The following is a 27,792-nucleotide window of genomic DNA, read 5'->3' as shown; positions in this document are numbered from 1 at the left end:
AGAAGTATGGGGGGTTGCAGGAACCAAGTTTCTGCACCCTGAGATGGTAGAGATGTTGTTTTATGCCCTAACCCTTCCTTTGCGCAGACCGATAGGTCCTTTAGGGATTATCGATATACTTCTCTTATTTAGCTTCGATACCTTCGCGAAGGTCTGCGATCATCGTTCATGTACCCTAAATAGGCAATTCAGACACTAACTCCCCTCTGTGACTACTCTCACTGGTGTACTTACCTAGATTAGCTTAAGTGGTGGATAACTTCAACATGCATTACGATTATCTTCGCGTAAACATATATTCTTACTTACATTCTTATAACAAAGTAAAACACATAGATTCGTGCATCAATACAACATTAAATCATAAACCCAGTATTCAACATAACATAATTGCATACATTCATAACAGAAGTAAAATAGCTCATACACAGGTATTTGCAGAATAATTCTCTTTATTGATGTTCAGATCTCCTTTACAGACTCTGACTACCCTACACACACAGTTGCAGGGGTCTGCGCACTCAGTTGTAGACTTTTACCCTAGGCCTCTGCACACTTAGTTGCAGAGCCTCTTTCCTATGCTAAGACTCTTCGCTCTTAACTTTCACAGACCCATTACATTCATCAATTGCCAAAAACTACCAAGAACTGCCTTAGACTCTTCTAATACTCTCATTTTTATACATTCCCATGGTCCGTGGACCAAGGGTGTATTTCATAAAGCCGACACAAGTTACCTAAAATAAGGGCAGAAACCTTTGGTGACTCTTTACATCTTCACACTCTGCGACCACAAAATGTGAAGACTTTACATTTTTTTATACAAAACTTGGGCCCTTAGCCCCAAAACCGACCCTAGGGGACCTGTTCCCAATAGGCCCCCAACGCAAAACTAGTGACTTACCCTCGAGTGACTCTGCGGGCGCGGAGATCTTGTCACAAAGACCTCTGAGCTCCACCTATACCACTGCAACTTCAGGAGTGCACTGTGTCTCCGCCTGCTTCACCTGCTCGACCAATTGCTCTATTGTTGGTCATATGTTATTTGCCTATATTTTCTATCGTGTTTCTTGCAAACTAGCCAGTTTTCCTTCAATGGTGGCCATGAGCACATATGCTTCGTCTAGCCAAGGCCTCAACCTGGCCTTCAATACTGTCTCCTTGCGCTGTGCTGCGTCCACATGTTCCTTGAGTGCTTTTTCTTTCTACAGCTTTACCAACCTCTGCGTGATGGTGACGGTGCACATCGTCGCTTTAACCTCGTCATATTTTTTCTGCAGTTCTCGTGCCTCTATTTCTAGCCTCTTTATGTTGGGATCTTCCTGTTGGTTGGTGACTACTTCGAGCGATTTCTCGAAGAGCACAGTACACTCCTACATTGTAGCATTGATAGTTGCAATGACATCTTTAACAGGCCTCGCACTGCTCTCTAACTTCTGGTGGAGTCGAAGGCTGCACCCTTAACTCAAGCTATGTGATCTTAAGGTTCAGTTCAAACTGAACCTTAGCCAACTATGTCCGTCCGTCATGCACACCTGTAGTGGGCTTCTGAATTCTAGTATCGAATGGCGCATCTTCAGGGATATTCAACTCCGGAATAGTTCTGCATGCCTCAGCTACTACGGGTTTTGTGCGCTCATTCTTCTCCGTGATCTTATTAAGGAGATCAATCGCAGATGTCTTTTGTATAGCCATCTAGACATTGTCCACCTTCTACTTTCTGATAACATTCAGTGCACATTGTTCCTGAGCCCGAAGTTTTGCGATCGCACCGTCTTGTAGGGTGTGAAGGGCTTCGCTTGGAAGCACGGCCAAGTTTAGCCCAATCTTTTTCAGAGCACTGATAATGGCCCTGTCAGCTTCTGTTTCTACGGTCAAAGCCCCATCTGGCAGCGCAACGGCCTGGGGATCCATTGAGTGAACCATCTCTGTTGCCTCTAAAGTTCCAGGTGCCAAAATAGTTAACATCACGCTGCTTCGCCCCACACTGTTTTGCACTTGAGTGGCCTGGATCTACAGCTCACACAAACCGATCTGAATGGCGACCAAGGCTTACTTTTGTTGCTGCTTGAACTGTTGCAGTAGTTCAACAGTCACATCCTTCATGATGTCCCCAATATCATTCAAATCACCTTCAATCAAAGTGATTGGGTCAAGTGATGACTTATTGGCCTTCGACCTCTTCCACGACCCTACTTTCTCTTGCTCCCTTATGCACTTAACCCGGAATGGAGTAGTCTTCAGGTCTGCTCCTCCCTGTTCTGAGCACTGTTATTCCTCCTCTATCTGTGAGGAAGGCCACTTCTGACTCTTGCCAGAGTCGCTCTCTTCCTCTTCTTCCTCCCCTTCTACCTGCTTTTTGGCAGCTCTCTCTACTTTGGCTTTGTCCTCAACCTCCTTCTTCCTTCTTTCAGTCAACTGCTCCATCTTTAACATGGCCTCTTCCTTCTTTCGCTTCGCGGAAGACTTACTAGACCTAGCTGATAAGACTGAGGTCATGCGCCACTCTGCTAGTCAAATCTCTAAGACCACAATGATTGCATCAACCATCGCTAGGTATGGAAGATCATACCATTTTTACTCGGGGTCCTCTTGCACTCTAATGGAAACGCAGTGGGAGTTCGCCTTGAACTCTACATATTCGGACAACTACTCAAAAACAGTCGGTGAGAGCCACGACTTGTGGTTGATTGTGGCACAGATGCTTGATTCCATCAGGACCCAAAATATCTTATTGTCCTTGACCCTTTGGGGGTCCTTCGTGACCCAGAGTGAAGTGAACTTTGCTACTTTTGACAGATCTCATGCAATCGGAGGAAACTGCTTTTCCTCTTGTAAATCCCATGCAACTAGTACAATTGATAGCAGCATCCATGCATAGTGGAAGGGATTTCGTTGGTCTTATGCTTCTCTGAATTTTGCGAGGAACTCACTGCAGAGATAGTGTGCCCAGTTGAATTGTACGCCCTCTGAGAATTGGGCCGCTAACGACACAACCAATGCCAACACTTCATTTGCGCAACACTTCCTCATTATTTTCCCAGCCGAGATCTAGGTGGCTATTTTGACCACGACGTTGGTTATGTTGGAAATGGAGTAGTTGTGCAGCTTCTTGGCAAGATTGAACTTGTCCTTCATTCGTTCAGCGAGGTCACGCTCACCCATTTTTCTACCAAATTCCATGGTTGGATTCAATCCTAAATGCGAGAGCAGAGTGATCCTATGGATCAGCATGTCAATTATCGGTATCAGTTCTCCTAACCACGAGCACCCATCGTGCACTAAGAATAATAGCTATTTGATCACTATCAAATTTATGGGCGCGCGGTTGTTATGCGACACCCATAGTAGGTTCAACAGTCCTACCTTATCCACCCCTTTTATCCACTGTCTCAGCTCCAGCACAGTCACACCAAAGTCTTTATAGAAGATGCGGTGCATGAATATATCAATCGCTAAGTGGGGAAACCGCTCAGTATCCGCCAGGTCCCAATCCTCAAGTTTTAAATGGGGGATGCGTGCTAGACGCGGGGCTTTGAATGTGATCTTTTCTACTAGCAACAGTGTGTGAAGTGAGATTTTTCTCTCATCGAGGTCCTTTGGGACCTTCACCTTGCCTCAACCTGGAGGAACGTATTCTGGTAACTTGGAGATAGGATCTACCCCCTCAATTTCAATGTCTTCTGCGCCCATCTCAATGTCCTCCATGCCCATATTGATTCTTCTATGTCGTCATCGGGTTCTAGGTCTACTATTTTTCCCTTCTCTTGCGCAGGGGGCTTTTCTTTCTGCGGGTGTTTTCTAGGCAGCGTGCGCACGGCTGTGCCACTTTCTGCTTATCCTTCTTTGGTTTTGGACCCTTTCTGGTTGGCGTAGGCCTCGGCCTGGGTGACCTTAGCAATTGGGGTACCTCTGTAGGTACTTCTACACTCACTACCTCCAGGGCATCTCCCTCAGCTGCCATCACTTCTCTAACACTTGCAGTCTCCACAGGTGCTCACATGATGCTAGTTAAGAGATCCTAAGTTTCCTAATGAAATTTCTCAACCACTAAACTAGCTACTAAAGCCTAAAAAATCTCAAGGTTCATGCACGCCTGAGAGCTCAACACCTCAATTCTCAAAGTTCCAAGTTTTTTTCGTTGGGCAGCCATCTCTAATTTATAGGAAAATTCGAATTTGAATCCAACCATTCCCCCCAAAATCTGTTCATAAATGCTAGGTTGGCGGTATATTTTTAAAGATCTGCTCTTAAATTCTGACTTAAATGCCACCCCCCCCCCCACCACTCCATTTAGCTATTTTCTCACTGTTAAATCATGAACAGTGACCATAACAACACTTCCTGGTGACCCTACATGGTCGCTCCTCCGATAGCGCAGCTCCCTTTTACGCTTCTCATGATACTGTGATATTCCTCCCTTTTGTGCAGTTTCCTAGTTGCACAGATTTATACCCTGGGTAGTGTATTTTATAGTCCTGTGCCTCCTTTCAGCTTCCTGGAGTGCTAAGACTATGCTTCCATTGTATAGTCATCTCGTCGGATCCCCAGTGTATGGCTTGAATCGGCTGCCATTTACCTTCCCTCGAAATGGCTCTCCATTCAACTTCACCAACTGAAGTACTCCACCATAGGTAATCTCCTTGATGACATAGGGCCCCAGCCAATGCATTCGAAATTTTCCTGGAAATTTAGCAAACATGTTGTCATATAATAACACTAAATCATTTACCTTGAAGATGCGTAGTTTGATGTGTCAATCGTGCCATGCCTTTTCTCGATCCTTTTGAACTTGCTGACAAAATCCAGCCAAAAATCTATCTTCTTCCAACTCTATCAGCTGCGCGAGCCTTTCTTCTAGGGCTTCGCGATCCGCCATTCCTGTGAATGTCACCATGCGCATACTAGGTACAATGTACTCCATCGGCATCACAACTTCTACGCCATAAACCAGCCTGAAAGGCATTTGTCCAATTAGCTTTTTGCAAGTTGTCCTATAAAGCCCATAACACCGTGGGTATGTGCACATCTCAGTCATTTCTTTGTGCATTGCAGACCTTTATCAGCACATTCTCCAATATCTTGTTAAACGCTTCCACCATCCCATTAGCATGCATATGATATGGCATACTCTTCTGATGATAAACTTGGAACTCCTCCGTTAACGCGCTGATTGTTTCATTAAGAAAATGCGTACCGCGATTTCTCATCAAAATCTTCGGGTAACCAAATGTAGTCAGTACATACTCAAAGATTGAAATTGCTATCATTTCCCTTATACAATCCTTCACAGGCTACACCTTTGCCCATCTGTTCAAATATTCAGTCACGTTGATGATGTACCGCGCACCCGTATTCTTTCGTGGCGACTGAATTGGTCCTACAAAGTCAATTGCCCACTTTTCTAATCGCTGTAATGACATCTACAGATTCATAGGCATCTCATCCCTCTGTGATAGCCTGCCCATCCTTTGACATGCATCGCATGCCTTACAATAAGCCTTAGAATCCTTATGAAGCATTGACCACCATAGCTTAGTGCATAAAATCTTATCTGTTGTAGCCTTTCCTACATAACGTCCTCCCTTAGCTCCTCCATGAGCTTCAACAAGGATGTTGTTGCATTCAAAGTCAGGTACATTGTTGTAGGGAAAAGTATCCGACTCGGATGACCCTATCCCACTCTAAGGGTGACAGTTCCTTAGCAACAACTGTAAAACAAACTACTTAAGGTTTACTTCTTTATGAAAGCAAAAGAGAATGGAGAAAGCACTAACCGTTGCCTTGCGCTTAATGTCGAATCCAAACTCTTCTCTTTGGTCGCTTGCTCCTAGCTCTTTGTTCTTCTGCTCGCCCAGCTACGATGAGATCCTGCAAAATAACAAAGAAGGAAACTACAAGAGGCATGCAATCATAACTGGTTCATGGATTAGTGTAAACCAAACATGCAATCATCACAATACATAATTGAAACAAGAGCACATAGAAGAACCTCAATAGCTTTTATTAATGAAGAAATAAAGGTTCTGAGAGTATTACAACCATTGAAGGCTCCAACCCAGCAACACCTCCCAGCAGAAAGAATTGCTCTTCTTCACCTCTCTCAAACAATCACCCAATAACTCAATAGTGAAACCAACAGCATATCATTACTTTGCACAAAATTCCAGCCTCCCTGAGCTCATAGGAGAGAGCTCAATATATAGATGAATTGAGAAAGGATGAGTCAGCTTGCAACTGATGTGTAGCTGCCTTGTGTCCTCTCTCTCTTCAGTTAATCTTTAGTTGATCTTCAGTTCTTGAGTCCACTTGGAGAACTTTGCTTCCACTTGGAGAAACAGAGCCTCTGACTCATCACAAGGCGAAATACCTGATCCAAGTGTCATTTTTTGGAAGATTCCAAAGCAATGATTCACTGTGCCACTTGTCCCTTTTCGCTCAGCGCAGGTGGCCTTTGTCCCACTTGCTTTGCAACGCAGGTACACCATGGAGCAACTGAGTTTCAGCGCAGAAACCTAGTGGAGCACCTGCTTTGATTTCAGGATTACTTGTTTTTGAGTGTTTTCAGGTGGAGAACTGATCTGAGAGCTGTTGGTTTGCTGACCTTGTTCCTCTAGGGGTAGGAACATCATGTTTAGGGAACTTTGGATCCCTTGGATTATTGACAATTCATGCTTGTTGCTGTAAGGCACAAAATTGTCTATAACATATGCCCCCTAAAGTATGAGGTCGTTTATCGGGTGAAATGCTTTATTGAGAGGATCCGAAGTTCATTCAATCTGCTGAGAAGTGTCCTGTAATAAGATACAATACAATACATTATTTTTCATACATTTTTCATGATCTAGCTGAGGCAGGCATTCCCATGCTCAGCTTTATAAATACATTTTGGTACATAGAACAGACGATCGTCTGATTGTAGACTGATAATTCTCTGCTGAAATTATCATCCTTTGAGAAGGATGATCATCTGTTGTAATGGTGTACATATCAAATGTCTTTATGTCCTGAATATATATCGCAGCCCGGATGGATGAAACTAGATCCGGGGTCTTCAATCTCTTCCGATCTTCACTCGATGTACAAGTCGATCCATGTGAGAATTTCTTGAAGTCGAACATGGAAAGACATCGCTTGATTACCGGTCAATGATGTAAACCGTTAACAAGCGCGAGAGGAGTCACCGATAAGGATGATGACCCTCAAGGTACGGCAGTACAATCGACATGGTGGGAATAAAAGACTTGGCGTCGACCACCATGCAAAATCTTTTGGTCGAAGGTCATTGATGTATACCTGTCGCCGGAAGTGAGAAACTTGCCATTGAGGCATGCAAGCTTCAAAGTACTGAGAGGGGTGTTCCTAGATCAACTCCTTGGATAATGAGCTGATGTCGACAAGGAGCGATCCGTCAAAGGAGGGCCTTAATGAATCCCACATCAGTGACACGGAACGGAGCTAGTGATTGTGATGAGGTGAAAACAAACTGTGATGTATGATTCAGGGTGGCGGTCATGAAGTGGATGAAGGATAATGTATGGCAGTGGGTGGAACACGGTTGACTCTTTACAGAACCACATCTCTTGAACATATAATGACACTGATGTGATGGATTGGTAGCATTACCCCAATTGTGGATGGTGTGGCGAAGACCATGGTTATGAGACCGGTGAATGAAACAACCCAACCCGATGTGATACGGAGGACAAAGTGTCATGTTCAAGAGCGACTTGCTACCATTAATGCTGTGAGGTTCTCCCAATTTTTCCCCAGTCATTGCTGACCAGTACCTCTTTATTTTTGTCAAGCTTGAGGAGGATAACATATGCTTGTTCTATAACCTGCCCTTCGGGCAAGCCCATCGCTATGTTTTAACGAGCCTAGCGATAGGGAAACTCGTTCTCGTCTAAAGACAAGTTTGTCGCTATTTAATCATTTTAACGAGTCTAATGACAAAGAAAACTCGGTCCTTTTCATTTTTAGAGAGTCTGAAAAGGTACGAAAAGTTAACTCCAAAATTCCTTTTTCGTCTTCTAATCCCTTAAGTCCGAAAAAGTATAAAACAATACAGAAGGGATGAATTTTCGATTTCTTTAACGAGCCGAACAAAACAAGCGCTCGATCTTTTTGTGTAATAATCCCTCAGGTCCAAAAAGATTAAAATCTAGAGGAGGGATAGCTCTTCTTGTCCTTTAACGAGCTGGAAGGCCAAAACTCGGCAAACTTTTCATATTTTACGAGTCAGTGAAAAGAGCCCAAAGAAGACTCGTCTTTTGAGGAACGAGTGATGAACAGGGATAGCAGCAGATTCCAGGTACAGGTTGGAATTCTCCAATCACGGCAGTGTCACAAGGATGGCTAAGTGAAATCACTCTTCGCAGCTGTTCCTCAAAATGGGTAAACAAACATATGGAGGTGAACGATTGGCCAAATGAACGGATGGAGGTGATGGCATATAAACACGACCAAGGGCTTTTAATATGGCTTTCAAAGGTTACATTTCTCGAGGTTGCTTACCGGTTCATTTTTTCTGGATGAGCTTGAACTGTAGGGAAAGATTGCTCACGACTTGTGTTTATTTTTTAACGAGCATGAACTCTGTACAAAACTGCTCAATTCTTGCGTTTATTTTTTAACGAGCATGAACATTGCTAAAACTGCTCGATTATATGGTTTACTTTTGATTTTTTACCATAATTAGCTTCTCTTTTTCATTGATAGCACCGCATTTTCAATTTGCTGCAACAAACTAGTTAGAAATGGGTAATATTTACTTGAAAATGAGATTAACACATCAATATTTACCTTGAATTATGTAAGAAAGCAAATAAAAAGGGTTTTACCTCTCATTTTACCATTTCATTTGCATTTTGCTTGTTGGAGCTTTGGAGGAGCCTCTTTCCCCTCGATTTTCATCAGCTGATTCCGGGAGATTCTGCGGACGATTTTCGGCGCCGTTTGGACCAGGTAGGAGCTAAACCTTAGTTCTTCATTTTCATGGTTTCATTTTCTTGTTTTATGCCTGTTTTGCTGCTCTATTGAGCCTCTGGGGTTTTGCCAGGGCGCCCTCTGATCAACGCAGGTTCCCCATTCGAAAACTGCGTTGGGATCCAAGCTGTTTGAAGGCAGCTTGTCCCCCAACGCAGGTAGTACACTGGGCACCTGCTTTGGGGCATAAAAGCAACAATTTTTCACAGATTTTGATGAAATTTTCGCCAGTTTTTCATCAATTTCAGGAGCTGACTCATCCTCTTGTTTGTTTTGCAGGGATTCTTGACCAAGATGGCCCTAACATGGCGAGAACGAGAACACGAAGAAGAAGATATGATTGCCCTTCATGATCCTGTTACGGTGGGCGCATTGCGAGACTGTGGTTTACTGAAGTTTTTCCGTATCTCTAGCATGAGAGCACAGATTTTACTACTGCAGTATTTGCTTGATGCTTGGGATCCTGTTAACCAAGTATTCCAGATCAGGAACAAACCTATTCCATTGACTGTGACAGATATTTACTTCTTGACTGGCCTGTCAAGGCGGGGTGCCCCCATTTCTTTATCAGGTACAGTTCGGGGGAATGATTCCGTGAGAGATTATGTTCGCCAGTATTGCAGGGAGGGGTCCCAGCCGAGCAGAGATGGCAAGGTGGTTATCCGTGATGTTACTAGCATGCCTCTCAGGTCCATTCTGTATACTCTTGGTAGGATGGCCGGTAGCGCATCTTTACATGTTGCCAACAGGTCTCACATGCAGCACGCCTTGGAATGTCTCCAACCGAAAATCTTCAACTGGAGTGATGCAGTGCTTAGTTAGATGAAAAATCAATTGAACAAGGTGAAGGACGGGAAGCTGAAGAACTTTGGTTTTGGTTCGATTCTGACTGCCTTCGCCTTGGAGAAGATCCCTCTGATGCAACCTCAGTACATTGATCTCGGAGTGCCTTCTCCTACCGAGCCACGTATGTAGCGATGGGTCGATCACATGTCCAGGCATGCCGGTCAATCCCAGATTTCTTTCAATGCTGCTTTCTTTAGGTGGTTCGATTGCCAGGAGATGGCTTTTTCCGAGTACCCATATGTTGGTATGGATTTCCGGGGCGATCCGGATATGGTACTGCCAGACGGTGCTCAGTGGGATGCTACTGGTAAGAACTTCAACCATATTACCGTTCATTGTTTTCATTCATAATGTTCTTGTGCTTTATTCTTTCAAGACTTTAATTGAACTCATGTGCGCTTGCAGATGTCGGTCCTGTTCGTCCGAGACCACCTGTTATTGTTCCGGCAGAGGAACCTGCTCGGAGAGCTATTATCCGTGATCTTAGCGACTCAGAGACCCTTACATCTGTGCAGGGGCAGGTTGAGAACCTTACCCGTGGTCTTCCGGATGTACAGATTGACGAGTTACCTTTACCGATGCAGCAGCATACTATTGGTGTACCTAGACGATGGACCCGTCTTCTACGCATGATCACACAGACTGTGGCTTACTATCAGGAGCATCACTAGGCTAGGGTGCCCCCTAGCATTTTGAGTTTTTAGGTCATATGACCAATTTTGTCTTGGTTACAGAACATTATGTATGAACTTTATGAACAACTTATATATATATTTTGATTTTCGAGTCTTATTCTGGTTGATTTGGATGATTCATATGTACACCTTTTATGATGTGTCCTTTATAAATGTTGCAAATGTCTATCTAACACATAGTTTGCCAATGAGTCAGTTAATGTGTTTTGATTTCTTGAAATATGTTGATATTGAATTGAATCAAATCGTCTTTCCAAGATCTTTACTCTTAGGAACATGCGATAAATAGCTGGATTACGAACAGAATATATACCATTGAGTTGTAGTACTACGAGCTGTGAGTCTAGCCTGACAATTAGTCGGCGTATGCCTCTTGTGATGGCATCAGAGAGTAGTTCTATCAACGCGCTATATTCAGCGATGTTATTCGTTGATTGCCCAATACATACACCTCTGAAACTTACTAACTCGCCACTTGGATAAAAAATGGCCCATGCTGCGGAGGATAGGTTCCGCGAACTACGACTCGCTCCGTCGGCATATCCAACACATGTCTCCATAAGGTTTGACATCTGCAACGAATGAAAAAGGGAATCACTCAACCAGAACAAGTACTTTGGCGAAAACAAAATACAACAAAAGCATGCAGGTTACTATTTAAGCATAGTAACGCTTGAGGTACAGCCCGTTCTGGGGCTGCGCCAGTGGAATTCCGTCGTAATCTATTAACTCGTAGGCTCCTTTTGCTAACACTCTTTTAACAATATAGGGGCCCATCCATAAGGAATTGAATTTACCTGCTCCTAATTTATCGGATTCTTGGTCATAAAGTAAGACCAAATCACCTTCTGAGAAGACACGGGGTTTGACATTTTTGTCGAACTGAGCCTTGACTCGTTTCTTATGGGCTTCGTTAGCCAAAGCGGCATCACGACGGGTTTCATCCAATTGGACTAATTCCAAGAAACGAGCCTCTTCTTCCGAAGTTCCGGGGAGGAGATCAATTGCGAGTTTAAGCGACGAAATTTCACACTGGATCGGTAAGACTGCTTCTAGACCGTACACCAATTGGAAAGGTGTGAAACCGGTCGCGTTTCTTACCGAGGTTCGGTAGGCCCACAAGGCTGCATACAGGATTAGGTGCCATCTTCTTTTATGAACTCCGATCATCCTCTGCAACATACGCTTCAGGACCTTGTTGATTGCTTCAACTTGTCCGTTGGCTTGTGGATAATACGGAGTAGAGCTGTCGTGAGATAGCCCTAGTTTGGCAGCTAATTCGACCATCATGTGATTGCGGAAGTGCGATCCATGATCTGTAACTATAGCCTGGGGTACACCGAATCAGGCGACTACATGATTGAAAAAGAATAGGGCAGCTGTTTCACCAGTATTGTCCAATGTAGGCATCGCCTCGGCCCATTTGGTAAAATAGTCAACTGCGACTATAATATACCCATGCCCCCCGGTCGAGGTGGGGTTACATTGCATGAAATCGATGCCCCATTTGGCGAAAGGCCTAACCGCAACTATTGGTTGTAGCGGTGCGGGTGGTTTTCTGGTTTTGCTATCAAAGATTTGGCAGGAATGACAACTTCGGACTGCGATTATGCAATCTTTGAACATTGTTGGCCAAAAATATCCTGCTCTTAATATCTTTTGGGCTGTAGCGAAACCTGATTGATGCCCCCCCACACGCGCCTGAATGACACTCATTCAGGGCTTTTTCGGCTTCTTCATGGGTGAGACACCTCCTCAGAACGGTATCGATACCACGACGGTAAAGAGTATCACCGACGATCATGTAGTCTTTTGCTCGGTATCGTATACGTTTCTGTTTGGAGTGTGAGGTGTCAGGCCGAAACTTTTGGGTTTGGAGATAGATAATTATATCTCCATACCATTCATCGCTTGCAGATATCAGAAATAAAGTCTCGTCCACTATTGACTCCTTGGAAGTTTCGTCGTTGGACGATGATGGGAGATCGCATAATAATTCTGCGAATACCAGAGCTTTCTTTGACTTGGATTTCACAAATTCCAGATCAAATTCTTGAAGGATCGCTATCCATTTGGAATATTTGCCCCCCAGCAACTGTCGCGACAGTATATAAGTCATGGGGTTGCAATCTGACAGAATGGTAGTTTTCCTAAAGAGGATATAATGTCGAAATCTCTGTACCGCTTGAACAGCAGCGAGCGCTAGCTTTTCAACGTAAGAATATTTACTTTCTGTATCATTTAAGTTTTTACTTAAATAATATACAGGATGTTCAACTCCATCGACTTCTTGTACTAAAACCATTGCAATGGTTGTATCTGCCGCAGCTAGATACAGGTTAAAATCCCTAAGATAATCTGGGGCGTACATTAATGATGCTTTTACTAGAGACTCTTTCAAAGCGTCAAAGGAAGCTTGCGCAACCTGGTCCCAATCGAAGGGTACATCCTTTTTCAAAAGACGTGTATAACCTTTAGCAAGTTCTGCGTAATTTGGAATGAACCTCCTCAGAAAGTTTGCTTTCCCTTGGAGTTTCTGAATCTGAAGCAAATTCGAAGGTGGAGGCAAATTAATGATTGCCTGAACCTTACAGGGGTCGAGACGAATCCCATCTTTAGAGACCACAAAGTCAAGTAAACGACCAGAACTGACGCAAAACACACATTTGTGAGGGTTGAGTCTTATCTTGTAGTGTCGGCAACGTAGAAATATCGCTCTTAAATGCTGCGGATGATCAGTCCGCTTTCGCGAATGAGCCGGAAGATCGTCGAGATATGGTTGAACAATGCTCTTGATGTCATGGAAGGCGTAATTCATAGCCCTCTGAAAAGTTGCCCCTGCGTTCTTCAAGCCAAAGGGTAATTTTCGATAAGCGAATGTGCCCCACGGACATATAAATGCTGTCTTTGACTGGTCCTGTGGGCGGATATTTATTTGATTATACCCGGAAAATCCATCCATAAAGGAAAAGATTTCACATCCGGCGCATTCATCAATTATCTGGTCGATGAAGGGCGTAGGGTAGTTGTCCTTCGGACAAGCTTGGTTTACATCCCTATAATCAACGCACACTCTTATCGTCCCTTGTTTTTTCATAATAGGGACAATATTCGATACCCAATCGGTTAGAGGAACCGGGTAGATGAATCCAGCATGGAGAAGTTTCTCAACTTCTGCTTTAATGGCATCGGCTTTCTTAGGGTGCACCTGTCGAAGCCGTTGTCTTACTGGTTTGACATCAGGATACATTTTAATTTCATGTTCAACGATACTCGAGTCGATGCCTGGCATTTCATCATATGACCAAGCAAAGACATCTCTAAATTCGCGAAAGAGAGCGTTATATATTTCCAGTTCTGAAGGGGAACAACCTTTGCCAACATGAATATTCTCTACAACATCAGGTTTTGTCGAGATATTTATGGCTATAGTTTCTTCAATATTTGATAAGTTTCGCTCGGAATCCACCGTGTTTACAGTATTTGTTAGGAATTCAAAGACTGAAGGGTGGTAAAGATCTTTTTGAGTATCTTCTTCGTATTCTGGAAGAAGGGAACGATGGTGGTGATCATTCCATGGTGCCCCCTCAATCATCATTGATTGTAAGATTCCTTCGTCAGTCCCATGTATTTTCGACCAAGGATCTAATGGGGTACCATATTCTCTAGATCTATCTACCCAAACGCTCGACGAGCATTGATTTGGGTTTGCCTCCCATGCATGAAACATTGATTGCTACAATATTTCAATGGGGCTTGGTGGCAAAACCATTGCATGATCCATAGCGACTCTGCCTTCTGTGTCTTTCAAGGTGGATACCATATTGCATGTTGCTACAAATGGTACATTTCCTATGCAACTAGGAGGTGGTAGCGCGAAAGTTCCCATCATAGTGGGGTCTTTCAACAGACCTACCCCAATGTCTTGAATTGACCGGTCGCTGCCATGGATCATGGGAACGCTTCCTGTAACTTGTGAACCATTAGGGAGGAAGTTTTGTTGATCGACGACCGTAATCCCTCCTTCAAAGGGGAATGCGATCTTCCTAAAATAAGTCGACACAACAGCTTGCATGGCATAAATCCATGGCCTTCCTAGTAGGATGTTATAGTCAAGATTGCCATCGATGACTTCAACATCTATTTCTACTGTTTTGCCCCCTAGTTCAACCTTCAGGTTACTAAGGATACCGTAAGGGGTATATATCCTTTCGTCGAATGCTTTTAATGTTGTCGATGATTGCGACAAGGTTGGAGATCCTAAAGTTTTCTAGCAACTCATCGACATAATACATGTCGATGCCCCTTCATCAATAATCGTTCTATGAACTGTTTTGTTGAGGGCTTTCACTTGGACGAGGAAAGCTAGTTGAGCTGGTAACTGAGGATCATACCCTTTGTGATCAAAGGATAGCAGATTGGAATCTTTAAGATCCACCCCACCAATTGCTGATAACAATGCCTGCCTTTGGGATGGGCAATGTTGTAGTACCTCAAGAGTCGACATAGCAGATGGCGATTGTGCCAAATCTTCCACTATGTTATAATGCTGTGCCGCTCTGGCACGAGGATTAAATGTCGACTTGTGTACTACTCCCTTTGGCGGTTTTATCGTTAATTCGTGCGTGATGGGGGGTACAACTTCTGCCGAAGTTGTTGTCGAATTGCTAGGTTGATCTTTATTTTTATCGTTCGACACCTGTGGATTCCCGTAATCTTTGTTCCTTGTCGAAATCAAAGCATCATTTTGCTGTTTCGAAATCGACAACATAAGTACTTGAGACGGGGAAGCGTTTCCACTATCAACCAGATTTTGACCTGGGTTAGGAAATGGATCACTTGACACAGCTGAGGTATGCGGACTCTTAAAGAACCTCTTTAGCTCAGCTTTGAATGGGCAATTCTTAGTGTTATGATCTTTGTCATCGCATATTTGACATGGATTCGGTTTCCTATTCCCAGGAGAGTTCGAAGAATTTTTCTTAGGGGATGACTCACCTTGTTTATTCTTCTTCCCTTTGTTTTGCTTCTTCTTGCTTCCTGGTTGATTGGTTTCTTTGCCTTTATCTGTCGATACGGCATTTACTTCCGAAGCAAGAATTTCCTCATGCGCATTTTGATTCGAATCCTTACGGGCCTTCTTTTGATTGGTCCTTTTCAGATTCGTGTTTGTCGTGCCAATCACGCCATCGCCGTCATGAGAGTCACTATTTGATTTAGGAGGAGGAGGGATTGAAAACTCTGGTCTAGGGGCGTCTGGTATTTTGTCATAGAGCGTGCCGGACTGAGTATATACTAAGTCCAAATATTGTGCACGAGCAATAACCTGCTCTTCTGTTACGACTCCCCCCTTTGCCACATCTTCCGTTATGGCCGGAAGTAACGACTTTATAAACCACTCAGCTAAAAGCTGATCAGGAACGTATGTTTTAACCATTCTTCGTCGACGTCGCCACTCATGTATATGATCTGATATATGAGTTGCGGTTGTCTGTTTGAAGTTAGTCAATATTTCTGTTCCCGTTTCATACCTTATTGGTAATTGAAAGTGGGTTAAAAATGTCGTGGCAAGGGAGCTAAAATTGTCGAACGAAGCTCTTGGCAATTCTATATACCATTTTGCCGCTGGACCTGTCAATGTCCTCTGAAAGAGGCGAAGCCTTATCGAATCGTCATTCAAAGTGTTCGACGAACACCATAGATGAAATGTCATCACATGATTCGACGGGTCTTCACCTGGATTTCCATTGAATTTAGGAATGTCGGATGGGAGTTTGTGCGGAATCACTGGCCACCAAGGGGCATAAGCAATTGGATCGTTGGTTAACTGATGTAAATCAGGCAACTCTAAAGTCGCCACGAATGGTAACTGCTGGTTCAAGTTAGGTGAAGCGTAACCAGGATACGATGGAATCGCCTGAACAGTCGGTCTTTGCATACCAGCATAATGGAGTTGATGTTGGTATGATGAATACGGTTGATGGACTTGACCACTATAAAGTGGTTGATTTTGACCATTTTGAATATATGGTTGTCCAGTATTCGCAAATATTTGCTGTTCAGAACCTTGGTACACTTGTTGGAATTGCGGCTGTTGGTATTGCATTATCCACGGTTGCGACACCATGGGTTGTTGCGCTACACTAACCATTGGACCAAGATGTGGGGTAGTTATACCCAACTGTACTTGTGTTGACCCACCAGTAGGTGATTGTGGTTGGGTTGCAGGGTCAAGGGGCTGTTGCATGAGAACCTGAGAAATCTGAGGTTGACATACAACAGGCATTGTTTGAACTTGCGACACGGTCACAATAGCCGGTGTAGTTGGGATGTTTGTCACAGGTACACACTGTTGCATAGAATATACAACTCTCGGTGGCTGGGATAGCATAGGTACCCAACTACTCGTTGCAATTCCGCCATAACTTGAATAAGGTTGAGAACTCCCGTATGGGTACCCTCCCGGAGGGGGTAATGAAAGGGCATACTGCCCCCCATACGGTAGCAACCCAGAACTCAAGGCAATTGATTGTCCTGGAGGACTGGATGGCCTAATTAGATTCCCAAAAGGGTCAATTTGATGAGTCTCACCATGAGAGTTACCAGACATTACTCCGGAACAAACAGGAACAGACCATACTGTCGAGATAGTCTCTTGGTGGACTCCTTCTAGCGACTGAGAGCTAGTTGGGACAGATGGTATGCCGGCGAACATTGTTGGATTTGCAGCAGGTAATTCTGTCGTCGCCGTGTCATTCGACACAGTCCTAGATGTCGACGGTTGTTCAGTCATTTTTAGTCTATCCAATTGATCACCTAGTGATTCTACAGGAACTTCCACTGGTGATGGACAAACTTCTGTTGTAGCAGGAAATAGAGTGACCCCTACTCCAAATTGAATTGGAGTGGATACTTGCGGTTCTTCTATAATTTCCTCTATCGCAATCAGACCAGGTGGAAGAGGAAGACCGTCAGGTCCGTAAAAGATTTCCGGTGCCGAAGAAGGGGTTGTATCGACCGCGACGGATGTTTGAGGAACAAAACTCTCTGGACCGGTTACAGATGGAACTGGTTCAGTCATACAAGTATTTGCCCCCAGACTAGGATCAGTATTACTGTCCCTCTGTGGCGATCGAACTTCTTCTATAGAGGCAGGGTTTCCGGAAATGTTTGGAGTGACCAGAATCTCAGATGTTGTTGGAACACTTGTTCTAACTTTTAAAGGAGATTTTGAACTGGTTCGACGAGCTCGCTTTGTCCGGATTGTTTTCGATTCCGGAGACAAAGACGGTTGACTCGCAAGCCTCCGAGAACGACGGATATTCAATTGACTTTCTTCCACGATTGCGGATTACTCGATCAACTAAAATATAAAGGGGAAAATTTGTGATTCCGATTTGAATGAATTTTATTAGACGCTTTTAAACATAACTTTGCTTTTTCATGTTTTAAGAGTCGAGAAAAAGCTAAAGATGACTCTAGTCTCCTTCGATGTATTAACGAGCCCGAAGTGACAAATGCTCGGTTGGACTTTTTCAGTTATAGAGTTTGAAAAAGGCCAAAAGAAACTGCTCTGGAGATCTAGGCAGAGGGTGTGCCAAACCTTTCGCGAAACCACAGAATACGTTTTACGGTACGGGTGGTCGATCTTCGTGAATGCTGTGTTCACTGCATCGCGATCAGTAGGGCGGCCGACACGGCTTCCTATGGATAAAGGATAATTGCCTATAGGGGTCTCCCAATATATACGCGACGGTACGTGGGAGCACAAGTCCGTATTAGTGCCACCGACTCTCAGGAGGAATCACCCACCTTCGTAGAGATCGACAGTCACTATGTTTAACGACGCCGGAACACGTCTCTACCTAGACCTCTAGATGTTTGCGTTATGTTTCAAATGCGTTGTTAGGTTCATTCAGTATATTTTAAGTTGATCTTTTTAAAGTTTGCCTTTCAAGGTTCACCACGAGATGTATATGACAAATTCCTAAATGCAGCCTAAGATGAGAAGCAAGCTTTTTCAAATCTTTTTGACTGATGAAAATCTTAACTACTGAGGGAGAAGAAAGGCAAATTCTTTTCACACAGTTCATACAGCACAAACTAATGCACTATCTCCTAAATCATCATGCAAACTTTTTCAAATGCAAAATGCACAATGCATGTATTTTCTTTTCCCTTTCTTAATGTGGATGGATTACAAAAAGAAAGTGGTCATATAACTTTGATTTCGATTTAAAGCGACAGTAAACAAGTTTGTCCAAAATCAAAAGACACCTTAAGATTCACTTGCTTAATCACTGGAAATACATGAAATCAAACCATACTAACGAAAGTAAAATGACTAATCAGCTATGGACAGCAAACAAGCTAACTCTTTAGACCAACAAAATGCCTAACACAGGTTCAGATCTAAGAGGCCAAAAGCATGACTAACTTACTTTTCGTTATGGGAAATTGTAAATGAGTAAGAAATACAAAGAACAAGTACAATTTCGTTATATAACAGAGGCAGAATGATGGCAAGTAATATTGGTTTCAAAACAGGCACAAGACTGACACCTAGCAGCAAAACTAAGTGAAAACAGGCAAGAGAAAGGAGGAAACACCAAATGCACTAGGCAAATTTGGGCCAACGCAGGCTCTGCACAGCCAAACTGGCTCTCAGCGCAGGTAGCCCCTTCGGGACCTGTGTTGCAAAGCAGGTAGCCTGTGTACTACCTGCTTTGGAAAACGAGAATTGCGTTTTCACAGTTTCCGGGTCATAATTTTCTCAAAAATGCACGGTTTTTGCTCAAATCAGAAGCAATCAGTCAAGCACACTCAAAGGGATGATTAGGAAGGTGCAAAGCTATCACTAAGAGCTTACAAGGATCCTTGTAGATCAGCTCTTCAAATCATTAATTTGCTCAGAAAATGAGCAAGAGTAGCTGCCCTCTACTTCGCTTTTGATATAGTCAAAAGCTTTTCGATTTGGTACTCTTTTGTTCAGGAAATGAATAGCAAAATACTAGAAACACAATCAAACGGATACGATCCCCAGCGGAGTCGCCAGTTTGTTGTAGGGAAAAGTATCCGACTCGGATGACCCTATCCCACTCTAAGGGTGACAGTTCCTTAGCAACAACTGTAAAACAAACTACTTAAGGTTTACTTCTTTATGAAAGCAAAAGAGAATGGAGAAAGCACTAACCGTTGCCTTGCGCTTAATGTCGAATCCAAACTCTTCTCTTTGGCCGCTTGCTCCTAGCTCTTTGTTCTTCTGCTCGCCCAGCTACGATGAGATCCTGCAAAATAACAAAGAAGGAAACTACAAGAGGCATGCAATCATAACTGGTTCATGGATTAGTGTAAACCAAACATGCAATCATCACAATACATAATTGAAACAAGAGCACATAGAAGAACCTCAATAGCTTTTATTAATGAAGAAATAAAGGTTCTGAGAGTATTACAACCATTGAAGGCTCCAACCCAGCAACACCTCCCAGCAGAAAGAATTGCTCTTCTTCACCTCTCTCAAACAATCACCCAATAACTCAATAGTGAAACCAACAGCATATCATTACTTTGCACAAAATTCCAGCCTCCCTGAGCTCATAGGAGAGAGCTCAATATATAGATGAATTGAGAAAGGATGAGTCAGCTTGCAACTGATGTGTAGCTGCCTTGTGTCCTCTCTCTCTTCAGTTAATCTTTAGTTGATCTTCAGTTCTTGAGTCCACTTGGAGAACTTTGCTTCCACTTGGAGAAACAGAGCCTCTGACTCATCACAAGGTGAAATACCTGATCCAAGTGTCATTTTTTGGAAGATTCCAAAGCAATGATTCACTGTGCCACTTGTCCCTTTTCGCTCAGCGCAGGTGGCCTTTGTCCCACTTGCTTTGCAACGCAGGTACACCATGGAGCAACTGAGTTTCAGCGCAGAAACCTAGTGGAGCACCTGCTTTGATTTCAGGATTGCTTGTTTTTGAGTGTTTTCAGGTGGAGAACTGATCTGAGAGCTGTTGGTTTGCTGACCTTGTTCCTCTAGGGGTAGGAACATCATGTTTAGGGAACTTTGGATCCCTTGGATTATTGACAATTCATGCTTGTTGCTGTAAGGCACAAAATTGTCTATAACATACATAACGTCACAGAATTTAATCTGAGCCCATTTTATATAAATGCTCTGCAATGACCAAAATGTCTGTCGCGTAAACCACCAATTCCTTCTTTTGTTAGCTAGTATACCCCTCTAGAGTTGTTCCCATCATCAAGAAGTGTATAATATCCTCAAAGTGACTGTCCATGATGCACACAGCAAAGAGCTACGTGTTAGGTAGTCCTTCCTCCAAATTAGTAGGCTCCTCTCCTGTTTCAATGCACAACAGATGATCTGGACCCGTATTCAATCGTCCTAGCTTCACGATAACTTCAAAATCATATTCATGGAACAAAAACAACCACTTGCATATTCCCCCCCACAACATCGGCTTGTTGACCAGGTATTTCAATGTAGAATGGTCTGTATATATCTTAAAGTGTTTGCCTAACAAATAGTGCCTGAACTTCTATAGCACGTACAACATAGCCAACCCTTCGCACTTTGTCACTGAATAATTCTTCTCAGCCTTAGATAGCTTCCTACTCGTGAACGCTATAGGATGGTCCAATTCTCCCTCACTGACCTATTTCAGTACTACCCTGAGTGCAATACATGACACATCCACATGCACATTAAATTCCTTCTTCCAATCCGGGAATACTAGGATCGGTACGGTGACCATCTTTTCCTTCAAAAAATCTAAGCTTTGTTGGAACTCTTCATTCCAACAGAACATAGCATCCTTCTTTAGCATCTTCTCCATTGGTGCGGTAATCTGGGCATAACATTTGATGAACTTCTTATAATATCCAATGCGCCCCAGCATTGCGTGCAGCTGTTTCATGCTTCTTGGTGCCTCCAAATTGATGATGACCACGATCTTAGTAGGGTCTACCATTAAGCCTTGTTTGCATACCACATGTCCCAGCAGGATCCTAAAAGGGACACAAAACAAGAATTTCTTCAAATTGAGCATGATCTAATACCTCCGACATGTATCCAACATCAAGCGTAAGCTAGCTACATGGTGCTTTACTAGCCCAAACATCGTCCAATCATCAAAGTATACCTCCAAAAAATTATTAATGAAATCCTTGAATGCTGCAATGACTACACGCGAAAATATTGTCAGCGCGTTCTTCAATCCAAATAGCATCATAGTATACTAAAAGCATGCCCATTCAGTCGCGAAGGTCATCTTGCTTATATCCTCAGGCACAATCTTGATCTGATGGTACCCTAAGAACCCATCAGTGAATGAATATGCTTCCTAGGCACCAACATTATCAAGCACTTCATCAGTGAATGGAGTTGCAAAGGGATCATGCACGCAGGTGTCATTCAACTTCCTGAGGTATACGCATATCCTTATTTCATCCTTTTTCTTCTTTTCCTGAACCACGATTGGGCTCACCCAATCAGATTCTTCAACCAACTCAATAATTCTTGCAGCCGACATTTTATCCAAATTTAAGTGGACCTTATATTTATACTTGGGGTTAAGGCAATAAGGTCTTTGCTTAATCGGCTTTATGTCTGGTTTCAATGTGATCTTCATGACTACCAGGTCCTCTATTATCCCTTTCAAATCTAAAAACTTCATGGGGAACAAGTCCTGATATTCACGGATAAATTTAGTGACCTTATCTATTGTTGCATCATCCTAGTAGTCCCCAATTTTTGCAAATTTTGGCTCTGCTTCTGTCCCAATGTTCACTTGTCTTGTTTTCAACGGTGTGGTGATATCTGGGTTCTCCATTTGCGGTCCTTCAACTTCGTGGTGACCTTTAGTCTCTGGGATATTAATGTGCCTCGTGTCTTCATCCTCTTCCTCGACAGTCACATTATAGCACTCCAACGCGTGGTGCAGTTGGGTGGTCCAATCTAGTTGGATCAAATCTAGAGGATCCTGAGGTATTCTGAAGATCACAGCCTTGAATTCTTGCAATGCCTCATCAATAATTTCAAATCCATCCTCAAAGTTGTTGGCTTGTTGGGGCCTGACCCAGGTTCAGAAGTGACTTAGCCAAACAAATCTTGAAACTACCTGCCCTTTCAGCAAAAATCCACGGTGTGGGGACTGAGGTCTCACTCGAGGTAGTATGGGACAGTGATGGAACCAGTTTTCCACACACTAGGGATGTCTTGATGAAGTTTGGGAAGTTCACGAACCGAACCTGCACGCTTGCGCTGCTCCGCGCAGCCGTCTATCCATCTCAACTTGTGCAACTGCTTCCATGTAGCTCTGTCGAGAGTGCGAAGAGGTTTGTCTAGATCCTTATTCCCTACTATGCTTTTATTATAGATCTTGACTTAACTATGTGGGCCCAATATTCTCATTAATCATTCAACATTCATAACAAGTGTGCGCAATCATAAACTATAAAGAGATGCATAAATATAATAGAAGAATAGACACAGAATATTCCAAAATCAACTTATCTTTTATTAATTCTCTGTCCAAGTATAATCCCAACTCTACCCTGCACACTCAACTACAGGTGTCTGTGCACATAGTTGCGGACTCTATTAGGCCTCTGCGCACTCAGCTGCAGAGCCTCTTACTACTACTACAACCCAAGACTCGGACTTACAGACTTAGAGCTAATTCATCATCCAAAACCCATATGACTTCTCCAAGCTAAGACTTACTTTACCCTTAGAGCCTCGCTCTATTTATACAATCCCATGGTCCACGGACCATGGGTAGGCCGACACACTTTACATTCAATTACATTATCTTAGGGCAGACAACCCTAGATTCTTATGCTCCACACCCACATTTCATGGGGTCTTTACATTACACTTTTACCAAAATTCAGGCTTCAAGCCCCAAAAACATACTATGGGGGGATCCGCTACCCAACAAGCCCCCAACACAATTATCGTGACTTGTCCTGAGTCACTCTGCTGGTGTGGCGATCCTTGCATGAAGTCCATCCAACTGTGCCTATGTGGCGCGAAGGTCCGCAACTCACCATGCTGCCATCATCTGGATCTGCTCCATTTCTACTTCTGAATCATCTACGTCTGACTTTATTCTCTACTTTGATGTCGGCTTCTAGTACCAGTGTTTATAGTCCCACACCTCTATCCAGCTTGTCAGGTCACGAAGACTGTGCTTTGTTCCGTTAGTCAGACAGCTGGCCCACTTGTGTAGGGCTTCAAGCAACTACCATTTACTCTTCCTGGGAAGGGCTCTCCATTAAGTTTGACTAGCTGGATCGCGCCTCCGTCTGTGACCTGCTTTACCACATAAGGTCCCAACCGATGCATTCTGAATTTTCTTGGAAATTTTTTGAACTTGCTATCATACAACAACACTAAATCATTTACCTTCAATGTGAGCAACTTGATATGGCGATTGTGCCAAGCTTTCCCTTATGCGTGGTCACGACCCCTATGGCATCCTGATCCTACGAGCAACCTCTATCTCGTGCATTTCCCATACATACTCTTTTATAGTCCCATTCTCTCTTTCAACTTCTTGGAGCACTAAGACTGTGCTTCCTATGGATATTCAGGTGGTTGCACCCCCGGTACGAGGCTTCAATTTTCCTGCTAACCCAGGCCGCAGGCAACCCTCAATTACCCTTGCGTTCATCAGTGCGTCACATTCTTCTTTGTATGGTACGCTCCCTTGTTTACTTTATCTAGTAAGGTGTAGTCGCAGCCATGGTAGTAGGGTCACAACTTCTTCTAATGCAGTAGTATGGCTAGCGAGACCTTGTCCCATCATGCTTAGTTTCTCAGCACAGCCTGCTTGCACAACTTCAGTTTCTAGTTTGCTGATTTCTTCGTCCAGTGTCATGCTTTTCTTTCTCAACTGTACCCAATCTTCATCAAGTTCATGAAGTTTCAAACTCCCTCACCGAATGGCTTCTTGTAACTGCATAATTTCTTTACCCAGGTCCTCGCGTCCTGTCCCAACTACGGGAGTTGTGGTATGTGGATTCTTCTCTGCTCTTCTGGTTTCATCTCTTCTCGTCAGTGTTGGGGTCATTTCCGCACTCCGGTTTTTGCTTATGGCCCTATAGGCCCATTGAACTACTGGTACGTGTAGGTCCCAGTTAGTTTGTCTTGCTTGGTGAACTCTGTTCATGATTTTGCATAGCTTTTTGAATGCTCCATCATGGAATATTTGTGGTGTGCATCGCCACTAGTTCTAATTTTTGATCCGTAGTCTAGGATGTGTTTGCACAGCACACATCTGCACCCATTGACATAGGTGGGTGTGCAAACTACTTCATCCTGGCTACCTGGCTCTCATTCGATGCTGGAGACTTCCAATGATCCGGATTTAAATAGGAACGCAACAAATTACAGAGATAACCATATACACGAAGATGCAGCGGAAATAATACTTCATTTCATTAATGGAAAATACTGAAATATGCTTACAAATAGAAATGGCAATAAACTAGCTAGGGCGATGGTAGCTTATCTCTGAGAAGAGATGTGATGGCTACATGCCTCTGAACTGTGTTACAATGAGGCTCGAAGGCCTATTTATTGTTGAGACACAATGGAAAAACCCTTAACATTCCAAAACCTAACCCTAGGAGATGAAACGCCAAACTGTGGGCCCCGTTTGGGGGTAAGTTGGTACATCAACTTCCCGGGGTCGTAACTTTGGCATATGATCTCCGTTTGACGCGTACAATAGCTCATTAGAAAGATCTATCCGAGCACTATCATTGTTGGAACGGGCAACACGAGGCCATTCCATGGACTCGTGTTGCCCCCGATTCCCCAAAAAACATCGTTTAGGGCCTCAAAACGGCTCCGGAAGTTCAGGACCCGAAAAACTGCTAAAAATAGTAAGTTGTGCTACAATTAAGGAAACTGAAAATGCTGAGAAAGACAATGGTGGGGGTCCAGGTGGACTTGGCAGGTGGCCACCAATATCCACCTGGATCATTCCTCCCCCCTTAGGAAGCAATGGTCCCCATTGCGTTGAGCTCCTCCATGAGATGAGGAAACTTCTGCTGAACTGTTCCCTGGTGAGCCACTTGCCCTGTTGAAGGAGTTGGCCCTCTTTGACAACTCGATACAGTTGGATATTCTGTTGGCGAGTGTTCTTGATCTGTGTGTCCATGATCCGATCAGTTGCAGCTTGTTCCATGCAATCTGGATTTAATTCTGTGGGTTTGAGCTGTTCTGCAATGTCGGATGTGTCTAGCAATGGTGGAAAGTATGGCCGAAGGCGGTCCACATTAAATACTGGGTGCAGGCCAAGGAATGGGGGAATGCTGAGCTCAAATGCATTGTCTCCCATAGCCTTAGTAATGGTGTAAGGACCATATCGGAGTGGTCTCAATTTCCGATAGGCTCCAGTAAGGCGTTCCTTTTGCAAATGCAACCAGACTTTGTCGCCCACCTGAAACTTGTGTGGCACCCGATGTTGATCATGTCGCTGCTTGTACTTGGCATTTGATTTCTCAAGAATGTCATGGACCTGCTGGCGAATATGTTGGATGCGCTCAATGAAGCTGGTGGCCTTATCTGTTTCGGACTGGACATGAGCTGAATTCATGTGAGTAGCTGCAAGTGGCATGGCCACATCAATGGGGCATAGTGGCTGGAATCCCAAACCCACCTGAAAAGGGCTATGGCCAGTGGAGCTGTGAAGAGCTCGGTTGTAGCTGTGCTGAATGTAGGGGAGGCTCTCGTCCCATGTGCGTGGATGCTTTGAGTTATACATGCGCAGAATGTGCACAATCATCCTATTGACAACCTCTGTCTGGCCATCAGTTTGAGGATGGAAGGCTGTGGACTTCGTGAGTTTGGTGTCCAGCATTGACCAGAGACTGGACCAAAAGGTGCTGAGAAACCGACTGTCCCGATCTGAGATGATAGACTGTGGGATCCCAAAGTGCACCCACACTCGTTCAAAGAAGAGTTTAGCAGTGGCTTCTGCTGTGATATTCTTCTTGCAGGCCATCATAATGGCCATCTTCGAGAACCTGTCGACGACCACAAAAACACAGTCATTTCCATGCTTAGTGGAAGGAAGGCCTGACATGTAATCCATGGAGATGGATTCCCAAGGTCGACTAGGGGTAGGCAACGGGGTATAGAGGCCTTGCTTCTTAATGGTCGGTTTGGCAATGGCACAGGCAGTACATGATCGGATGTACTTCCCAACATCCTGTCGAAGATTCGGCCAATAGAAATAGTTTTGCAGTACTGCCACTGTTTTCTCGACCCCGAAATGCCCAGCAGCCCGACTGTAGTGTGCTTCCCAAATCATCTTGGCACGCTCGCTTGAAGGAACACAGAGGTGACTGAGGTGGCATAATAGGGCATCCTGGAGGTGAAAATCTGCAACCTGCCGACCCTCCAAGAGTGTCTGGTATGTGTGGCCGAATTCTGGGTCGCTTTTGTAGAGAAGTGGCCAATCAGAAGTCTCGTGCCCGCAAGAGTTGAGCACGGTGGTTAGCGCCATGATCGGTGGTCGACTGAGGCAATCTGCAACATTATTGGTGCTGCCCTTTTTATACTTGATATTCAAGTGAAACTGTTGCAGGTATGTAGACCACTTCTGATGGCGATCATTCTGCAATTTCCCTTGGGTCTGTATGAACTGCAGAGGTCGGTGGTCTGTGTGGATGACCGTTTCCTTCCCCAAAATGTAATGCTTCCATTGTCGGCAGGCCTGTACAATGGAATACATCTCTTTATCATAAGTGGGGTACTTCCGGACTGTGTCTGAAAGTGTTTCACTGTGATATGCCACTGGATGTCCATGTTGAGTAAGGACTGCCCCAATAGCATAGTCAGAGGCATCTGTCTCGACCTCAAATGGTTGTTGTAAATCTGGTAACGCGAGCACTGGTGCCGTGCAGAGGCGATCCTTCAACTCCCTGAATGCCTTCTGTTGAGATTCAGACCAAAAGAATTTTGCTTTCGCCCCGCCCTTGGTGACTTGACTCAAGGGCCAAGAAATATGAGAAAATCCCAACACAAACCTGCGGTAGAAGTTGGCAAGACCTAGAAAGCTGCGGAGCTCTGTTAGAGTGGTTGGAGAGGGCCAATCCCGAATGACTTGGACCTTGGCTGGATCGACATGCACCCCCTGTTCATCAATGATGTATCCCAGATACTGAACCTCGGTCATGCCAAAAGTGCATTTCTCCAAATTGGCACATAGCTTGTGTTGCCGCAGTGTTTGGA

This window comes from Pinus tabuliformis, chromosome J (genome assembly GCF_031772625.1).
Source record: "Pinus tabuliformis cultivar Carrire ecotype Pingquan chromosome J, CPIR1, whole genome shotgun sequence".
NCBI lineage: Eukaryota > Viridiplantae > Streptophyta > Pinopsida > Pinales > Pinaceae > Pinus > Pinus tabuliformis.
This window is presented reverse-complemented; position numbering follows the sequence as displayed.